Here is a 13,968-nt window from a genome sequence, read left to right as displayed (position 1 = left end):
TTTGATCCTGTAGGATCGCACATTTATAAGCTGTTGTGATACCACCTAATGGAGCCACTAAAACATTCTTCAAAGATATAACAACTGCATTCGTGAGTAGCACAAAAGGCTTTCAAAATCTTCAAATCTCTTGTGCTCTTACCGCACATCTCTCAAAAACACTATCCTACAATGCTCTTTTCCAAACTAAAAGATTTAGCTTTAATTGGTAACTCACAAATCCTCCAGGTTGCATTACAATCATATCAACCACACATTGTATAAAAATAAAATAAAAAAAATGGCAGTTAAATTTTTCTGATTTTCCCTTGGTGACAATCACCAGCTATCGAAGAACAACATGATTTCTCTGATTTTTCTATAATAGTTTTAACTAAACAATATGTTTACTGGTAAGTACGTGTTATAATATTCCCCCATCGTGTGTATTGTATAATTTGTCAAGTAATTTCTATGACATTTTTTATTTTTTCACCTCCTTCCATTGTCCTCTGGGCATTTTGTTTTATGTTGTTTTTTTTTGCTTTGTTACTGTATTTTTTTTTTTGTTTGCTTACCACTCTTGCCATGACAGCCAGTTGATGTTGGCTAGCTTTGCAGACAGACAAGCAGTGTACGGATAACAAAATGCCCCAAATCCTACTGCTGCATAGCCTTTGAATGTATTTTTTGTTTGTTTACTTTAATAGAGGCAGCATGAAGCTGTTTCAAAGCACTGGCATTCAATGTACATTTAAGACATGTAATAAATGCACTGAGCGTCCTATCGAACAAAATCCTGTAAATCCTGATTTTTTTTTTTTTTAAGTTTCTTTCAAAAATGGTTTGGAACATTTCACACATATACTTAAAATGTGTAAGTGTGTGTATGTCGGGTGAGGGGCTGGGGGTTGGGTATTTGGGATCAGGGAATTTGATGGTTGTAAAAGGCAAAAGTTCTCAGTAGTTAATAAAAATCTTTAACGCAGAGCTCCAAAGAGATAAACAATACATTGCAGCACTAAGTACAGCATTGTGTCCATACCAGTTGAACAACACAATCTTTGTTTTACTGTAAAAAAACGTGACTTTGTAATAGCTTATATCATTCATCGTTTCGGGAATTGCATAAAAATTCTTGCAGAGACCAAACCTTTTAACCTTTTTCAATACTGGATGGAGAAGCGTATCTTTCTGGTAATGAAAAATCAACCCATTGAGTGCCAGGGATCTGCCATACATTTTTCAAAGTAATGTGTTGGGCACACTTCTGGAATGCAACGGATTAAATTGTGGTGTGTTGTTGCAGAGGACTAACCAATAGCAGTGTTCCCTTATTGTTGTTTAGTTGAATTGCTGCACTACTCATAAAATATTCTGGATAAATGTTAAGTATGATCTGTTAAGAAAAAAAAAATCTTAAAAAAAAAATCTTAAAAAAAAAAAACCACAATATTTTCTTGCAACCAAAAATGGAATGAAGTGGCAATTTATACAGGTTTAAATATGTTTCTTTTATGATTTACGATGAATATTCAGAGTAAAAACTGATATGTACACATACTCTTGTATGAACCTTATATACAAAACTTGACAAAAGCATTCTATTCACAATACATGGTAATGTACCTGTAAATTATACAAACTACATGTAAATAAAATATGATCTGTTAAAATTCACATAGTTTGACAATTATTGAATTGCTTCACTTTATAATGAAAACAATTGTGCTTGAAACCTATCCAGTCTTTACAGATTTCTGGGCTTGTTTGTGTATATATGTGTGTGTGTGTGTGTGTGTGTAATTTTATTTTTTATTCCTTTTTTTATTCAATTATTTTAATTTTTTATTTTATTTAAAACTTTATTTTAATCAGCACATTACTCCAATACACTAAACATTAACCTCTACACTACACTAAATATTAATATTTTAATTTCACACAACCTTACCTTAATCACCACACTTCCCTCATGCACTAGACAGTAAAGGGACACTACAGTCACCAGAACAACTACAGCTTATTGAATTTGTTCTGGTGAGTAGAATCATTACCTTCAGGCTTTTTGCTGTAAACATTGGCTTTTCAGAGAAAATGCAGTGTTTACATTACAGCCTAGTGATCACTTCACTGGCCACTCCTCAGATGGCTATTAGAGATCCTTCCTGGTTCATGGCTGCCTAAAATGTATCCAAACATTCAGTATCTCCTCCCTCTGCATGCAGGCACTGAACTTTCCTCGTAGAGATTCATTGATTCAGTTCATCTCTATGAGGAGATGCTGATTGGCCAGGGCTGTGTTTGAATCATGCTAGCTCTGCCACTGATCTGCCTCTTTGACAGGTTCAGCCAATCCTATGGGGAAGCACTGTGATTGGATCAGGCCACAATTTCTGATGATGTAATCAGACTGCTTGTTTTTCTGAGTCAAACAGCATGCACATTTACAGCTTCAGGCTTGAATACAGTAAGATTTTGCTATATTTATGGAGGCATGAGGGGCCCAGGGGGGCTAGATGGTGGTGTTAACACTATAGGGTCAGGAATACATGTTTGTGTTCCTGACCCTATAGTGATCCTTTAACATTAACCTCTTCACTTCACTACACTAAATACTAAATATTTCACTACACTGTAACTAATTTTATTCCCTGCACTACAATCATATTACATTAAAGCAAAGCATAAACCCCAACAGTACTCCAAAGTTAATCTTTTTCCCCTCCTTTCCCTTAAAACATAAACAAACCCTAGCCTATAAAAAACATGTAATCTAATGACTTTTAATGACGAACTGTCGAAAAGTAATACTATTTGTGAGCTCTGGAGACATTTATAAGGTTTATTTATACGTAGATTGTAAGGTACTTATAAGGTTATTTACGAAATTTCCTGAAACAATTGATAGCATTATTTTCCAATAATACATCGTCCTCCAATTTTACCATTATGTAATATATACATTCTATATAAATGCATAGCATGTATGGGGTATTGAAATGTCTCTAAAAAAAAAACACACACACATACCTGAATTTTACTTCAGCTTAGCACCAATTTATTAAAGGGACATGCATCACTTGACAATTTTTTTTTAACCAACAAACACTTTAAAATAAATATACAAACCAAAACAAAAACTAGAAAAATGTAAAAAGTATGTATTATTTGTTTATAAACTTGGTCATATTGCACTATTAGGCACGCCTCTCAGCTAGGGAAGTTTTCCACTTACAATTGCATGTGTAAATCTGTCAGGCATGCCCGATTCTCTTTCCTAGCATTCCTAGGGATAGGACACTGATTGGTAAGATTAGTAGATTAGTAAATGCCCGGAGTTGGATGTGGAAAGGATACAAAAGAAACAGCAGGTAAATGTAAAACAAATCACTCTTACCTGATTTTTGTAGCCTGCGGAGTGATGCAACTGGCTCATTGTACAATGTAAATTGTATGTAAATGTTATCAAAACATGCTCTTTCATTCACCAAATATGACTGACTGCAAATCCTTTAGGGATTTCTTTGCTCAACCCATAGATCTTCTAAATTAGCATACTTGTCAACTATCCAGTTATGGTGCTTAGATTGCTCTTTAATTTGCATAAGAGGAGTCATTTTACTTAATTTTCAATAGTACCTGCCAAATTACTTTGGCCACAGTAATATAAACAAATCAAGAAATATTCTCATTCAAAGCTATTTTTTATTTAATGAACATCACATTGCAATTTTTAAATATATGTTTTCACTTTCTATTTTATTTTGTTTTGTTTTGTTTCATAATGCAAATACATTTGCTCAGGAACAAACACTGAACAATTAAAAAACAATAATTTCTTTATTAAAAATTCAGATGCATTAATACAAATATGTATATTTAATGATTTTAATTAAGTTTCTGGTTCCATTTAAAAATACAGGTCAAACTTTTTCGAAATGTGGCCAATATTTTACATATACAGTCAGAGTATGTGTATTAAGTATAAAATATTGATATAATTTGCATAAAAATATTTTGCATACTCTAGCAAGTTTAGTACATAAAGTCTGCATTGCTTCTTTGTCTACTTTTTTTGCCATGAACTGCGCCAACTGACCTGCCCTTATAAATTATATACCTCTCAGTTAGTCATATTTTAGCTTGTTTGATAACCAAAATGAATCTTATAATTCAATAAATATGCTCTTATTAAGCCCCTTACAATGTACTCCATAATGAGTGCAGTGTTTAATAATCATAACCAAATAATTGTGGAGGAATTTTTGACTAGAGATCCCCAGGACTCTTTAATCAATCAATAAGGTAACAGGTCCAACCATCAAAGTCGACTGGTCTTTTCAGAATTTAGCAGGACCATTCCATAAGTAGACTGTGTCAGGATATTTTGAAAGGAGGTCCATAAAAGTGGAAAAACTGATTGTGTAGATGTTTTTGTCTTACAAATCCATCACATTTCCTAATAATTCTGATATCCAATTAGAGAGGGGGAACTTGGCAACCCTTACAGTATTTACTTATAGAAAATGTGATAACATAATATATATTTATATTGTTTGAATGTTCAATGAAGTCTTGAGAATAACATTAAATGGACACTACATGCATCCAGACCTGTTCATCTTATTGAAGTTGCCTTGGTGCAGTGTCCCTGTCATTTTATTCCTGCAGCTGCAAACATTGCAGTTTCAAATAAACTGCAATGTTTACATTGCAGGGTTAGGCCTGCTTTTAGTGGTTGTCTACCAGTTATCCACAAGATATGCTTCATGGTCTTCCACGGAGGTTTGACTCCATGAAAAAATGCTGGATGTCCTCACACTTTGCATGAGGAGGTCCAGTGTCTTCTAAATTCCCACAGGCCTTTGGGGAAGGCCTAATAAGTGTACGGCACTCGCTGCGCATGCGCATTAGGTTCCACTGTCGGCTGACGTTAGAAGAGCCCAACCAAGCGACAAGATCAGCGCTGGAATCAGGTAAGTGTAAAAAGGGTTATTCAATTTATAATACATTTCCTGAATACATACACTGCATTCATAGACGCATCACTTCCAATAGTATTGCTTTAGATCAGTATATTTGCTTTTCCAGTTATAAGCTCCTAAGAAAAAAGGAAAACCAGGGTGGAAGAGAAGGAAAGGTGAATTTGATTCCGAAATTCTGTCCATTTGTAAGATGGACAGTTGAGAGGTCCCATAGACAGAAGAATGCTGAGTTAGAAAAACTGCAGCAGTACACACTTAATACGCAGTAGATTTGGCTATCGACTGATGTCAGAAGAGGTCAGCACTGGAATCAGGTAAGTGAAAAAAGGGTTATTTAAAGGAAGACTATAGAGTCAGGTAAACAAACATGTATTCTTGATTCTTGACCCTATAGTACAATGCAGCCTCCCTGGTCCCACTTACCCCCTAAATATAGTAAACTCTTACTTCTATTCAAATCTGCAGCTGCTGCAATGCCTCTCCTGAGCATAGCAACCACAGCACATGCGCACTCTACAAGCGCCAGCTAGGGAGTATAGTAACCATAGGCATGTGCAGCCTATTGCATTAGGGTGTGCACCCTAAAGCACAAGCACACGCCGCGTGTATATGTATGTATGTATGTATATATATATATTTATATATATATATACACACACACACACACATACATACACTGCTGTGTGTGTGTGTGTGTGTGTGTGTGTGTGTGTGCGCTGTGTGAGGGTGGTGTGAGGGTGCTGTTAGTGTGATGTGTGTGTGAGGGTGTTTGTGTGTGTGTTTGTGAGGATGCTGTTAGTGTACTGTGTGAGGGTTTGTTTGTGTGTTAGGGTGCTGTTTGTGTGATGTGTGTGAGGGTACTGGTAGTGTGCTGTGTGTGTGTTTGTTAGGGTCCTGTTAGTGTGCTGTGTGAAGGTGATGTGTGTGGGTGTCGTGTGCTGTGTGAGGGTGCTGTGTGTGTGTGAGGGTGCTGTTTGTATGCTGTGTGTGGGTATTGTGTATTTGTGATGGTACTGTTAGTGTGCTGTGTGTGTGAGAATGCTGTTTGTGTGTTTGTGAGGGTGCTGTTAGTGTGCTGTGTGTGTGAGGGTGCTGTGTGTGTGTGTGAGGGTGCTGTTAGTGTGCTATGTGTGAGGATGCTGTGTGTTTGTGAGGGTGCTATTAGTGTACTGTGTGTGTGAGGGTGCTGTGTGTGTGCTTTATGTGTGTGGGTGCTGTGTGTGTGTGCTGTATGTGTGTGTGCGCTGTATGTTTGGGTGATTTGTGGGGGTGGAGGTGGGGGCAGATTAGTTTATAAATATCCCCCTCCCCTCTTACCTTTTGTGGGGAGGGGGGACCATGCTGCTGCCTTCCCTGGTGGTCCAGTGGAGGTGGGGGCAGATTACTTAATATCCCCCCTTCCTTCTCACCTTATGTAGGGAGGGGGGATCCTTGCTGCCATGTGCCATTCCTGGTGGTCCAGTGGGTCCTCTCCTGCCTCTCCCCATGCTGCTGTGGGTCGGTGAGGTAGATCTTTGATCTCCCCACCGGCCTATTGAGGCTTAGAACAGAGCCGGCGCTCGGATAGCGCCGGCTCTGCATGAGCCGACAGGGGAGATCCTGAGATCTCCCCTGCCGGTCTCAATCCATAGGCGTGCCGCAGGGATAAGGGTGTGCCCAGGCACACCCGGCACACCCCGTGCGCATGCCTATGATTGTAACCCTTTCCTTAACCTACATGATTTTAGCGACAAAGTCCCTCTGTGCTGTATCGGACTCTTCCTCCGCCAATGGAAGGACATAATGCACATGCGCAGAAAGTGCCTCTCGCACATTAGGTCTTCCCAATATGAAAGCACTTATTCAACGCTTTCCTATGGGGATTTAGAAGATGCTGGACATGCAATGCGTGAAACTCCATGAAAGGCAAGAAAGTGACTTTAGTGGCTGTCTGGTAAATAGCCACTAGAGACTGCCTTGACCCTGCAATGAAACATTGCAATTTCTATGAAACTGCAATGTCTGCTGCTGCAGGGCTAAGGGGGACAGGGACAGTCCACCCAGACCACTTGAGATGAAGTAATCTCGGTGCCTATAGAGTCCCTTTAAAAAAGCTACTTTATTCACTCATGCAATCACCCAAATCCATGCCTTTCTTTTTTTTTTAATTTAGCATTGTCTCCATGCAAATGCATGGTCAAGAAGCTTTAAAAGAAAGTTTATTTTTTGAACCACACTATTTGAAATACATATGTAATTTAAATGTTTTTTGAATATATAAAAGGGTGCCTATTTTATAGAGACCTTTACTGTCAATGTGACCTTGTAGGAAACTTCACATTTATTTAATGTATATATGTAATGCACTCAATTTTCAACCTGGCCTCACAATAAAGTATTAATTCCTTAAAGTAGAAACATAGAAACATAGAATGTGACGGCAGATAAGAACCATTTGGCCCATCTAGTCTGACCAATTTTCTAAATACTTTCATTAGTCCCTGGCTTTATCTTATAGTTAGGATAGCCTTATGCCTATCCCACGCATGCTTAAACTCCTTTACTGTGTTAACCTCTACCACTTCAGCTGGAAGGCTATTTCATGCATCCACTACCCTCTCAGTAAAGTAATACTTCCTGATATTAATGCACATAAGGGGTGAATTGTACTCTTCACACCTTGGTGGACTATGTACTAGAGAGTATAGTTGAGAGAATAAGTTGTCATAAGTTAAGTATGTTCTTGTTCCTAAACTCATTCCTAAACTTGCTGAACTTGCTGAACTAATATAATGCTTCTTAGTAAATAGAACGAACAAACCGTAAAAAATGACTACCAAAATTGCTGATGATGATTTTATCCTACTATACTACTTTACTATTACTGGTGCCACGACTGCTCACACCATATGTAGTTTATGGTATATGCTGAACAGAATTCTATTTATTTAACAGGATTGTTTTAAGAATATTAGTCATGTCCTGGCCTATGCAGTTGAAGATTTGCAGCAGTAAAGGGAAAAGTAGAAGTTTGTTTCCTTTACATTAACATTTTTATTTGTTTTAACATTATACGTTTTGCCATTCTAGCCTTAAAGGAACGCTATAGGGTCAGGAGCACAAACATGTATTCCTGGCTCTACTGTGTTAAAAACACCATCTAGCACCTCTGCCCCCTCCCCTTTATCCCCTCAATATAGTAACAATGTATCTGTATTCCAGTCTGCTGCTGCTGGCTCCGTCCCTGATCTGCCTACTTATCTGTCATCATCAGAAGTGTTGTCCAAAGCCAATCACAATGCTTTCCCACAGGAAAGCATTGGATTGGCTAAGATTGCCAAGGAGGCAGATCAGTGGCAGAGCTAGAACAAGTCAAATGCAGCACTGGCCAATCAGCATCTCCTCATAGAAATGCATTGAATCAATGCATCTCTGTGAGGAAAGTTCAGTGTCTCCATACAGAGGGTGGAGACACTGAATGTCAACATAGCACACTGTGCAGCACTGTCCCAGGAAGCACCTCTATGAGTAGTGGCCAGTTTAGGTATCCCTAGGCTGTAATGTAAACACTGCATTTTCTCTGAAAAGACAGTGTTGACTGCAAAAAGTCTGAAGGGACTGATTATACTCACCAGAACAATAACAATAAGCCGTAGTTGCTCTGGTGACTATAGTGTCCCTTAAATCATTTCTTTCTTTTTGAAAGTGAATATTTAACTCACCGTGACTCACTTCTAACTTAATAAGCACTCAAATAGATATAATGAACATGAATTAATTTCACACTCAGCATTAGAAATAAAAATGCTTATAAACTGACAAAAATCTATCTGCCACATTAGTGCATATTCAGAATCTTACAGCATAAGGACACTTGATTCCCCTTAGTATTATGTGTAAATCAAGAATATTCCATATTAAATTAACTATTTTCTTAAAAAATTACACTGCCAGTCTTAACATCTGCCAGATCAATAGTCAAAGGCAATTAAACTGAGAGAATAATACAGTGTAAATTCCAAAGGTTCATGCATGTTTAATAGGGGTGATATGGGTTAGAAACAAAGTGTTGTGTGAAAATATTTAAATCACCCTTCAAGCATAGGGGTGTAAGGCATAGATCTTCAACTGTTGATAAACTATAACAATTCCTTAAACAACTTGTGTCCATCAAATCTGCAGATGAATGTTGTACAAAATCTATGATATCCACTACCCTGGGAGTTAACTGCTGCCAATGATCTTGAATGTCAAACTTATCAACATTTGAGAGAGGAAGACAGATACTCTTGATTGAAAATGAGTGTCTGAAGATTTGTTCGGAGGCACTAAGTTTTACCAAAAATAGGGGTGTCATGGAGTAGATTCATCAAGGCAAAAACAGGTGCTATTCTGCAACAAAGTGCTAAATAAGGAGTAATCACTAGGAAACCAATCGAGCATCTCACACCAAGAATTTGTAGTCTAAAGGGCTACTCCAACCACCATGGCCACTTCTGCTTGTAGTCCTCACTCACTCCCTCCTCTCCAAGAATAAGGATGCATACTTGCACTCTGAGCTTGTGAAACTGTACAATCAAATGCTTCTGTATGAGAAGTGTTTCATTGGACATTGGAGAGGGGAGGAGTGATGTCAGATGGGGTGTGCAAACCAGAAAAATACATTTTAGAAATTGTATGCAGCCAATGGGAGCCAAGAAGATTATTACTTCAGTCTACCACTCACTCCATGCAATTCTATCAATATACTTTATTCTATCAAAGCAACTACAGAAACATCCCTACCAACTCAATAAGATGCATACACTCAAGGGGTCTGTTAAATATAGAACATTTAGCAAGTGTTTAATGATAAATTGCTATTATCTTAATATACCTATATGTGTAATGGAATATGATTGCTACAATTGCAATGGACATGAAACAGGTTAATTATCCAGTCTTGTGCGCCATTGTATCCTTTGCAATGATATGGTTTTCAACAAACAATAGAAATCAGCTTTATTGGTTGTTTTATGGTAAAACAATATACTACTAATATGAAAATTTATATAATATTAACAAAAATCCTGAGATGTAAGAGTATATCTAAAACAAACATAGCATGAAAGGCAACATAATCTTAAAACCAAAAACGAGCTTCCCAAAGTTCCAACAGGCGTGCCCAAAAGGTATATCCCCAGATGTTTTAAAACTACAACTTCCATGATGCTTTTTTGTTCTAAAGACATTCTAAAGGCATGCAAAGCATCATGGGAGTTGTAGTTCTGCAACATCTAGAGATCTAGAGATCTACCTTTTGGGCACCCCTGATTTAAGGCATAAGAAATCTGTACATGTAAATGCTTTTCTACAGTGGATAGTGTTTGGATGTTTTATATATTTTTGTTGTTAATGGAAAAAAACAGTGCTTCTCCATAGGATTGGCTGAGAGCGACAAGTAGGCAGATCAGGGGCAGAGCCAGCACAATTTAAACACAGCCCTGGCCAATCAGCATCTCCTCATAGAGATACATTGAATAAATGAATCTCTATGAGGAAAGTTCAGTGCCTGCATGCAGAGGGAGGAGACTATGAATGTTTGGATGCATTTTAGACAGCCATGACCCAGGAATAATCTCTAACAGCCACATGGGGAGTGGCCAGTGAAGTTATCACTAGGCTGCAATATAAACACTGCATTTTCTCTGAAAAGACAGTGTTTACAGCAAAAAGCCTGAAGGTATTGATTCTACTCACCAGAACAAATTCAATAAGCCGTAGTTGTTCTGGTGACTATAATGTCCCTTTAAGCCCAAGCTTTAAACAACTTGAAATTATAATGTTATTTCAGGAGTTGAAAGTTTGCAATCATTTGCACTCTAAAATGCTTCCGTTCTTCATGGGATTGAAAGCATTTATTTCCATGTCATTATTAAATCTCACGTCCCAGCAGTTGATCAGTTGATAATCAGACGTGTCTACACCACTTCTATGACCATGGTAAACCAAAATATAGGACATGTTTCAATACCTGCTTTTAGTATCAATTTAGTCATTGTTTTTTAGCCCTGCATAATCTCTTAGTGGTGGATGGATGAACTATAGCCAGTTAACTGACATTAAATTCAACTTCTTCAACCCTCTGCAAGTCTTAAATGGAAGACTAGAAACATAGATGGTACATGCCAACAACAGCAAAATGTCAGTCGAACAGTCCAGTTGTAGTGCATATGTATACAAACAAATAATAAAGTGTAAAGAGATGGCTATCGTAAGGTATTGTGTTTTGAGGTATACCCTCAATGTACTCCATTTTATTTATATTTACAAATCTTGGCAATTTGCACTCTGTTTCCTGTTTGTTCAGTGTTCCTGTCCAAATACACAAACAAAAGATGTATACTTTTGACACACTTTAAATGTCAATGCTTTAGTCTTTCCAATGTTTAAGATATGCGCACAGTTTAACCACATCATTGTAAGTATTGGTAACTTTTTGCTAATTAGCAGACATACAGACATAGGTCTTACCAGGACCCTGTTTTCATCACGTCCTTAAAAGCTAAAGGTTAGAAATATCTGTACATGAGCCTTTAGCGCTTATCTACAGCTTTTTAAAATTTTAATCAGTGTATATTTATTTGCTCTGCTATTTTAAAATGATGTTTTATTGTGTTTTTTTTTTTTTTTTTTTTTGCATCTGCTGCAACTAAATGTATCATCATTGCACTCATTAAAAATGAAACAGTCCATTTCTCTTTGGGGGAAAAACAGACACGCTTTAGATGATGAAAGCTTAAATTATCCATCACTTGCAAAATGAATTCATATAATTTGTGGACATTATTAATGTAAATGAGACATTTCTGCTTAGATTTTTATGTTGATGGAATCATTATATGATTGATCATGTGTGTGTAGAAAGCCGCTGTACAATTAACTTGAAAATCTGAAAATGCTTTTTGTCTTTGCTACAGTTTCAATTGTAATCCACTGCATCTTATTTTCTTAAGTGTCTGCACTGTAATATTAAATTGAAATCAGTGCTCAATATTGTAACTAACTGTCCCTACTGAATATCACTTTTCATAAATACTTGCTACCACTGGGAGAATATGTTTTACATATAAGATTAACTAGTTTCAATAGAAACCCCCAACAAAAAAGCAAAAAAAAAAAAAAAATTAATAAAAAAAAAATGAAGTGGTTGAAGGCAGATATTTTTATGAAAAGTTTTCTCTATTGTAATGTTTGTTGTATATGGCTATGCTACTATCCTGAAATAAGAAAAGAACAAGCATACCTCAAATAAAAACAACCCTGAGCTAAAAATATATTGATTGTATTATTTGTACTGAATTCTTATAGATTCACATTCAACTGTCAATCACACTAACGTTTGTTATGTAAATTAAAATTACCAGGCGATGAGTGCACACAGACGAATAAAGATCACATTTTATGAATGCATTTCCTTTTTTTATACCCCTTGGTTAGAGTACCCGTGTGACAGTGTTTAAAGTGAAACTATCATTAACAATGTATAATCCAATGATCATTTAAACAGTACCTTAAAGGGAAGCTACCAGGATTTTTTCAACCCTCATCAGTGCCTTAAAGGTATATACTCACATCAAAAACAAAATGTGCTGCTGTTATTTCATTTTTAAATAAAACAAAATAAATAAAGCAAATAAAACAATATACATTTTTTTTTAAATAAGGTTACTTGCTCAATATAAGGTTTTATGAATTGAAGTTGAATCTGTAAAGAACTCTCACTTTTTATAAAGCCTCATGGCTTCTTCACTAGGCGTTAATACAAATACAAGACTACATTTTCACTTAAGGTTAAAATAAAATTAAATATAGGTATTTAAATAGTATACAGTGGTGCCCCTATCATTATGCAGGTGTGTGTACGCTGTGAACTCAGTGGGAGAGACTTATCTGTTGCTTCTTTTACACGCACCATAATATTTTAATATATGCAATTTTTTCATCCACCAAAAAAATTCCAAACAAAAGTGTCATTTGTCATTTCTTTTCTTTTTTTGCCATTCTAAATGTGGAGTTTTTTTCCCAAACTAGATAATTTTCTGAAAAATGGCTGAATTCAGGCATAGAAATGCTGAATATGTTTAGAACATTTTTATAACAATTTAATAAATGCAGATGGATTATAGACCAATAATAAAGGACATTTTTCAGAACAGTTTGATAAAACAAATACCCTAATATCTTGACCTCTATTTATTTTCATCCACGGTCACCATTTTCCCACTCTCCCATTAATAAATTAGTACCTCCAATAGGGATTTTCTATGCTAATAGGAGTTTTCAATGACAGTTCCAAAGGCAATAGTTTCTTCTCTAAACAGTTGCCTTTGGCCCAATGATAAACCATGCCTTCCTCAACACCTTAAACTTATAGATCAGGGTTAGACAACCTTTGACACTCCAGTTGCTGTGGAGTACACTTTGAAGAGGTCCAGCTGCGCCCCCTAGTGTTGTTAACCAATTACAGCCCTACAAAACAGAAGAGTATGCTGCATGCAAAGCCTCTGTTAGAGGTCTATACCCTGAAAGTTTTTTTTTTTTCATAAACGTCCAAAAATATTAACATGATTAATTTGTGGCTTCACGGTAGCATCTCCGGTCATCGATACAGGTAGAGAAAACTGCAGATATAACCATGACAGACACAATATGTTTTTTCCAACACACACTTATCATTAGTCTTTACTGCACAAATGGTAGGTTGGTGCTGCCCCACCTGTCTCGATGGACTGGCATTCACTGAGTTTTTTTACAAAAGTTATTGAAGATAGACATGAAGACATGAAGATGAAAATAATTGATTACATTAAAATTGTTTAATATATCTTTTTTTTTTTTTTTTAATTCTTTATTTTGTCGTGCACGAAAGATACAAAGAGGCAAGCAATGCCACAACAGCTATTGCCAGCTTTTTAGAACAACATATAAAAACAAGTGTTTGGCATATCTGGTCATTGCACATTTTATGTTATAAAGCTTC

Source organism: Pelobates fuscus, chromosome 8 (genome assembly GCF_036172605.1).
Source record: "Pelobates fuscus isolate aPelFus1 chromosome 8, aPelFus1.pri, whole genome shotgun sequence".
Classification (NCBI taxonomy): Eukaryota; Metazoa; Chordata; class Amphibia; order Anura; family Pelobatidae; genus Pelobates; species Pelobates fuscus.
The sequence above is the reverse complement of the archived record's forward strand: the minus strand, read 5'-3'. Positions refer to the sequence as shown.